Here is an 8,230-nt window from a genome sequence, read left to right as displayed (position 1 = left end):
CAAAGTGTTTGTTGCTCGAAACGGGGTTTTCCTTGAGAAAAGAGTTTCTCAGTTAGGAGGACAGTGGGAGGATGGTCCGACTCGAAGAAATTCGAGGACCACTCGGGGGCAGCTCGGCTGGTGATGAGATCATACCGGAGTCTGTCAGGGAACCCATAGTGGAAGCGGCACCAGAACCACGGAGGTCGGAAAAGATTGCGCAGAGTGCGCGATGTATTATTGATAGAAAGCGACGAGCCAACCACATATGCGGAAGCGATGGTGAGCCCAGATTCCGAGGCATGGCTGGAGGCCATGAGATCCGAGTTAAAGTCCATGGATGAGAATCAAGTATGGGACTTGGTTGATCCGCCGCCTGGCGTAACAGCCATTGGTTGCAAATGGGTCTTTAAGAAGAAAATCGATGTGGATGGAAATGTTCAGATCCACAAAGCTAGGCTTGTTAGCTAAGGGTTATGGACAAGTTCAAGGAATTGACTACGACGAGACTTACTTGCCGGTAGCGATGCTGAAGTCGGTGAGGATCGTACTTCCTATAGCTGCATAATTCGATTACGAGATATGGCAGATGGATGTCAAGATGGCTTTCCTTCACGAAAATTTAACCGAGGACGTGTATATGATATAGCCCGAGGGTTTTGTCGATCCGACTAGCGCTAGTAAAGTATGCAAGCTCAAGAGATCCATTTATGAGTTGAGGCAAGCATCTCGGAGCTGGAATATTCGTTTTGATGAGGTCGTCACTGGTCTCGGTTTCATCAAAAGAGAAGAGGACGCTTGTTTATACAAGAAGTTAAGTGGGAGCTCGATAGTGTTTTTGATCTTATATGTGGATGACATATTACTGATTGGAAATGATGTTTCGATGCTGAAATCGGTCAAGGAATCATTGAATGGAAAGTTTTCAATGAAGGACCTCGATGAAGCAGTTTACATTTTAGGCATCAAGATCTATAGAGATAGATCGAGGAGGCTGCTCGGCTTGAGCCAGAGCACGTACATAGATAAAGTGTTGAAGCGGTTCAACATGAGTGAGGTGAAGAAATGGTTCTTGCCACTCTCACATGGTATAAGGCTAAGCGAGACTTAGAGTCCTTCGCCATATGATGAGCGAAGCAGGATGAGTAGGATTCTGTATGCCTCGGCAATCAGATCCATCATGTATGCCATGATATGTACAAGGCCAGATGTTGATAAGCCTAACAAGCAGATACCAGGCTAACCCAGGTGAGCGTCACTGGGCAGCGGTAAAGACTATTTTGAAGTACCTAAAAAGGACTAGAGAGATGTTCCTAGTTTATGAAGGTGAGGAAGAGCTCGTCGTAAGGGGTTACGCCGATGCTAGTTTCCAAACCGACAAAGATGATTGTCGATCACAATCCGGATTCGTGTATGTCATGAACGGAGGAGCAGTGAGCTGGATGAGTTCCAAGCAAGATACGATGTCTGATTCTACCAAGGAATCCGAATACATTGCGGCTTGTGAATCTGTAAAGGAAGGTGTTTGGATCCGGAATTTTCTGGATGATCTTGGCATTTTCCCAGCCTTAGTAAAACCGTTGGACCTTTATTGTGATAATTCTGGTGCCATCACACAAGCCAAGGAGTCGAGGTATCACCACAAGGTCAGACACATAGATCGGAAATATCACCTGATACGAAAGATCGTAAAGAATGGTGATGTAGAGTTATGCAAAATTCACACGGATGCAAATGTTGCAGATCCATTGACTAAACCGCTTCCACAACCCAAGCATGAGGGGCACGTTAGAGCTATGGGCATACAATGTCTATTTGATTGACTCTAGTGAAAGTGGGAGACTGTTGGAGATATGCCCTAGAGGTAATCATGTATGATGATATTTCCTATGTGTTTATGAATAAAGATAGTCCTTGGATGTAATCAATGATACTTGTTGGCAAGTACGTGCCTTGTCTGTGAGATCTTGTGTTGTATGATACATCCTAAATTGTCCCTAGTCACAAGTGACGTGTGGGCACACGTCGGACTAGACTAGCATATGACACAGTGGATGGATCGGTCTCACTAGTCATGGAGCATTGGATGCTAACGGATAATATGGACTCAGAAGGATCTGGTCGGATACAACGTAGTCGAATCTAAGTCGAGATAAGGTCCGAGTCGGACAGACCCAACGATGAGACACATCAATATGTCATATGTGAGTCTCTAGTACAACATACGTTCTATGTCCTAAGACCTGAGCTGACACATGTACTCAGGATGGTGACAGACTTGCTTTGGGCCGACCAAACGCTACTCCGTGACTGGGTAGTTACAAAGGTAGGTTTCGGGTTTGTCCTGTCCCATGCTGCGAGACATGGCCGAGCAAGATGGGATTTGCCCCTCCGATCAGGAGAGATATACTCTGGGCCCCTCATGTGATCCGACCAAGATAAGCATGGCCATGCGACAATGATTATGAGATAATCCAGTTTGTGGTTGGTATCACTGGAACGAGAAAGAGGTCGGGCTAGCACAAGGATGAAAGTCTCGCCTTGAGCCCGACAACATATATCGTGCGACAAAGGGAACCAAAGTGTGACACGTTGTACAGGTTCGCCTAACCAGCTTCATAGTCTGCTTGGTGGTCGGCACGCCTTGCTAGAGGCCGCTACCAACCGTTCAGGTCGGAGGTGATCCGAACTGGGACCAAGTTGACTTAAACCTAAGGGATCGCACGCTTAAGGGGAGGAACTGACGAGGTCGGTTCGGAGGACACTGGTCAGATGTGATTCGAGCTGGACTTGGAACGCGAGCGAGTAGACTTTGGGCTTTAGGATCCTTGCAAGTCCCAAGTGTTGAGCCCATGACTGATGACTATAAATAGTGGAGGTGCGGCACACTTATTCAGTTGATCGCTTCGGCGCCGTCGTTAGGGCTTTGCATGTGTTGCAACTAGCCACCTCCACTCACCGTCGGTTGTGTGATTAAACCTAGCAGTCCACCGCATGATGTTTCTCCTACACGCACGGATACCGTTAGAGGCGGTGCACTTGCGCCGCTCCGGCGAACCTGTTCACGGGATCCGGTCGGCTACGTGGGAGACCGGCAAGGAGGACATGACTCCGGGAACGCGAGGCGACTCCGGGAACGCACTGTCTCAACTCTACTTCCGCTGCACTACAATGCTCGTCTAGTGGTAATGATCTGTGATCCATCTCCCGAGCATATTTCTGGTTGTTCTGCGCATAGTAAATTTTAATTTACAGTCGACGCACCCTACCGTAGAACCCAACAGTTATATCATTTTTCATCCACCATTGTAGCATCTTCTTTCCTCGTCCTTCCATCTTGTACCTGTACCGCTGCCGGTTGTAGCATTTCGCATTATTTTTGTACCAAAGCATGATGCTGGTTGTAGCAAAAATCAAAACATAATTGTGTGATGCAGCAAATCATGATGTCGGTTGTAGCTAGATGCGACGCTGGTAGTAGCATTTTTCAATGCCAGTTGTAGCATGCAACACAAATCCGCGGCGCCCGTCCTCGCTAAATGTCACTTGGAGCAGCGCCGCCCATCCTCGCCGCCCGCTGTCACCACGCTCAGCAGCCTCGATTGTAGCAAACAACGAAGCAGGACGTAGCAGGAAACGAAGTTGGTTGTAGCAAAAAACAAGTCATTGTGCGTGGTCACCACGCTCGCCATCCTCGGTTTGTAGCAAAAAGGAAGCCGGTTGTAGCAAAAATGGAGCCGGTTGTAGCAAAAAACAGAGTCGGGAGGTGGACGAAGTAGCTTGTGGTCATAGGGTAGCTCACGGTGGTCGCAGCCAATGGCAGGAGGTGGTGTTTGGACTAGCTTGCGGTGGTGCCATGAGAGCCTGCTTGGTGGAGTTGAGAAGAAAGGAAGGGAGAAGAATAGAAGATAGCATCTACGTTAGGTGAAGAAAACGATTGAAGGACGGACCTACCTAGTGGCGTGCGACCGGCCCAACGTTCGGCCGGCGCGTCAACATAAAACGTTTCCCTAAAAAAACGGATCTGCCAAAGCGGCAATTAAGAGCTCCCCTATTTGCACGGGGACCCCACTTATTGAGCACGAATGCTATGTTATCTCATTAAGCGATCACACGGTGATGTATCGCTCAAAGAGTCTGGTAATTGGGCCGGCCCATTCGCTGGCAGTCAACGAAGAAAAAAGGGCAGGAGCAGTAGGGCAAACCCTATTTGGCGGTGCAGGCGCCCGTTATAGGGCATTTTGCTAACGGGCGCCTGCAGCGCACAACCCCCTGCCGCGATTTGGGCCGACCCAGTTCCCTTATGCATTCCTGTAAAAACTGGCGAAAAAGGGTGACCAACAAAGGAATCGAACACTCGCCCTCTCGGCTGCTAGCGCTACGCTCTAGCCATACGGCCATCCAACATTTCACGTAAGTTTCTTTACTTTTCTCCTTTACCGCATTCCTCACTTCGATTTTTTTTCTTTTTCCCATCCTTTTCTATTTTCTTTAATGCACGGTTTTTAAAGATTCATAAATTATTATTTTTCTAAATTGACGAACTTCATTTCATATTCGATGAACTTTTTTCAAAATCAATGAACTTTTTTCAAAAGAGTTGATTTTTTTAAAATCGATATATTTTTTCGAAATTTGATGAACTTTTACCAAATTGGATGAATTTTGATGAACTTTTCAAATCCGATGAACTGTTTTTCAAATTTGATGAACTTTTTTTCAAATCCGATGAACTATTTTTTCAAATTCGATGAACTTTTTCCAAATTTGATGAATTTTTTTTCAAATCCGATGAACTTTATTTCAAATTTGATGATTTTTTTTAAAATTGGATGAACTATTTTTTCAAATTTGATGAACTTTTTCCAAATTTGATGCACTTTTTTCAAATCGGATGAACTTTTTTTAAATTTGATGAACTTTTTTTGAAATCGGATGAACTATTTTTCAAATTTCATGAACTTTTTCCAAATTCGATGAACTTTTTTCAAATTTAATGAACTTTTTTCAAATCCGATGATTTTGTTTCAAAATCAATGATTTTTTTCCAGATTCATGAACTTTTTCTCAGATTCGATGAACCTTTTCCAGTTTTGATGAACTTTTCTCAAATTTGATGAACATTATTTTTCAGATTCAATGAACTTTCTTCAAATTTGATGAATTTTAAAAAACTCAATGTTTTTAAAAAAACTCGTGCATTTTGAAAAAAGTTTCTTTGATTTTTTTTTCAAAAGGTGCACATATTTAGCAAAAAAGAAAAGAAAGAAGGCGAACAAAACCGATACATAAAAACAGAAAAAAAAACAGTTTGCGGGAGTCTGGGGTTCGGGAGCTACGGGAAAGGAAGCAAACGAACATTATAAGCATTGGTCGGTCCATGGTGTAATGGTTCGTGAGGTCCAGTGTTCGATTCTTGTTACTCGCTTATTCTTTTTGCAGTTTCTGGCAGAAAGGAAAAAGACAAATGGGCCGGCCCGTTTCGCGCCCCTGCGAGCGCCAGCTTCTCTAATCGGCGCTAACAGCGCCGACTAGGAGCTCCCGAGAAGTAGGGCGTGCCCGGTTTCGAACCCTGCTCTCACCGATTCACAGGATGTGCAACTAGACAATGTGATAGGCACATGTTGGTGACAAATGAGAAGGGCGGTCTTTCTTAACTCGAAACAAGCCGGGTTTTTCACTAGTTATTCTCTGCTTTTTTTGGCTTTCCTCCGTTTTCTCTTTCTTTACTCCATTTTTTGTTTTTCTTATGTTCGTTTTTGTTTTCACTCTACATTTTCGTATATGCCAAAAACATTTTTTTAATAAGTGATCAACATTTTTTGTACACACGTTCAACATTGTCCGAACGCTTATTCAACATTTTTCAAAAAAGTGTTCAACATTTTAATACTTATCAATATTTTAAAAAACTTTTTCAACATTTTTCATATACTCGTTCAACATTTTCTAAGACCTATTCAACATTTTTCAAATACTTGTTCAACATTTTTCAAATTATTGTTCAATATTTTCAAATACTTATTCAACATTTTTCATATACCTATTCAACCTTTTTCAAATTATTTGGCATTTTTAATACTTATTCAACATTCTCAAATATTTGTTCAACATTTTTAATACTTATTCAACATTTTTCCAAATGTGTTTTTAAAAGTGTATTCCTGTAATATGTCTAGGACGCCACCAGAAGCTAGCGCAGCGGCCTGGCTCGCTGAACGCGAGAAATAGAGGCGTAGCCAGCATCGCTCACACATGCTCAAATGGGCCTCATCCCTGACACATTTCTGTAATAGGTACTTTTTTCCTTTGTCTAAAAAAGGTACTTTTTTCCTTTTTGGAAAATGTGTTTCATAAATATAATTAGGTTCCCTGTAATGAGTCTTAAAAATTAGAATCTAGCAGTATCATGTAGCCAAATTCGCTTTGGCTTCCTAAAATTTAGCTGTACTTTAATTTTCTCTGAGACGCGCGTTTTGACGTGGTTTGCATCTCTGGTTTCGTTCTGGTAATGGAACATGGGGACTTTGGCCCTCCTTTTAGTCTAAAAAATATATAATTTGTAAAAACTAATAAAAATATTTTTTAAACAACATTAGGGAATACATAAAAATATGTACTTTTCAGAAATATATAACAGTTAAAATAATTATTTATCTATTTAAAAAATCAAGCATTAAATTTTTAAAGTTATTTGAAAATTTTCATGTATTTTAAAACAAATTTCATGCATTTTTTCAAAAGCTTATAAGGGTCAAGATGTGTTAAAAAACATATATGTTTAGAATCGTTTGTGTAATTTAAAAATATATTCATATAGTACTCTTAAAATATGCATAATTTTATAAAATTGTTTGTGTGTCTATATAAAATGTAATTATATTTTATAAATTTTCATGTAATTTAGTAACTGTTCATTTTTTTTTGAAACAAGGCAAAAGACTTGCCATTTTCATTAAATAAGGAGAAGGTTTAGACACGAACCGCTGAGCGGCAAGAAAGAAAGATTACTCTCGCGACATAAGTGCACTCGGGTGTTTGGCTCCCGCCAACACCTAAAGATGGGCCTCCTCTTTGATATTGGCAACAATAATGGTGGTCGGTGAAGTCGTGTTGCGAAAGACTCTTGCGTTCCGCTCCTTCCACATTTCCCACATGACAAGCATCAGTACAGAGGCAATGGCTTTTTTTATGTGCCCTCCAGTGTTTATCGTCTTAAGCCACCAATCTTGAACCGTGTCTTCATGGCGCCAATTCAGTGGCGAGTGGTCATGCATGCCGAGCCAGAAGACCACCTCATTCTAGACGCGGTCAGTGAACCTACACTGGAAGAGAAGATGGGAGGCGGACTCTTGGACTTGTTTGCATAGGGGACAAAGTCCACAATGGGCCATCCTCGCCGTTGTAATCGATCCGTCGTCCACACACGGTTTTGGATGATAAGCCAAGTGAAGACCTTGCATTTTGGGGTAGCCCAATTCCTCCAAATTGTGCGAGCAGTTGGGCTGAGAACTTGGCCCTCGAATTGTCCCATGTATGTTGTAGCCACCAAATATTCACCACTGGAAGTGAATTTCCAGGATATGGTGTCCTTCCTATCAGGATTGAGAGCAACATCAGTAATCAACTCCCATAAGACCGCAAACTCCTGGATATTTGCCAAAGTGAGCCCCTGTGTAATGTCAATTTGTTGGACCAGAAATTGTTGTCAAGAGCCTTACTAACCAAGCATGCCTTCTTTTTGGATATTTCGAAGATTTTTGGAGCGATATCTTTTGGTTGGAGGCCGTTGAGCCAAGATGACTCTCAGAATTTTGCTTTTTTGCCATCACCAGTGGTCACAATCGTGGATGCTGAAAAAAGATCTCTGTCAGTATCAGTATAGGGAGTTTCCATCCCCGCCCAAGTCTTGGGAGGATCGGCCCATTCAAACCAAAGCCAACGAAGACGAAGGGCGGTCGCAAACTTCTTGAGATTAAGCTCACTCAGGCCACCGAAGGTCTTGGGCTTGTAGACATGCTCCCAGTTAACCTTACACTTTCCACCAGACACCTTGTCACAGCCAGCCCAAAGATAAGCATGTCGCAAGCTATCAATCTTTTTCCAAACCTCAGCTGGGAGCTCCAGCGGCGTAAGATGGTAGATTGCAATGGTTGTGAGGATAGCTTTGACCAAAACAATGCTTCCAGGGGTCGCAACATGCATAGGCGACCAAGGCGGTAGCTTGCCCGCAATCTTGTCCTCAATACTG

Source organism: Triticum aestivum, chromosome 7B (assembly GCF_018294505.1).
Source record: "Triticum aestivum cultivar Chinese Spring chromosome 7B, IWGSC CS RefSeq v2.1, whole genome shotgun sequence".
Taxonomy (NCBI): domain Eukaryota; kingdom Viridiplantae; phylum Streptophyta; class Magnoliopsida; order Poales; family Poaceae; genus Triticum; species Triticum aestivum.
The sequence above is the reverse complement of the archived record's forward strand: the minus strand, read 5'-3'. Positions refer to the sequence as shown.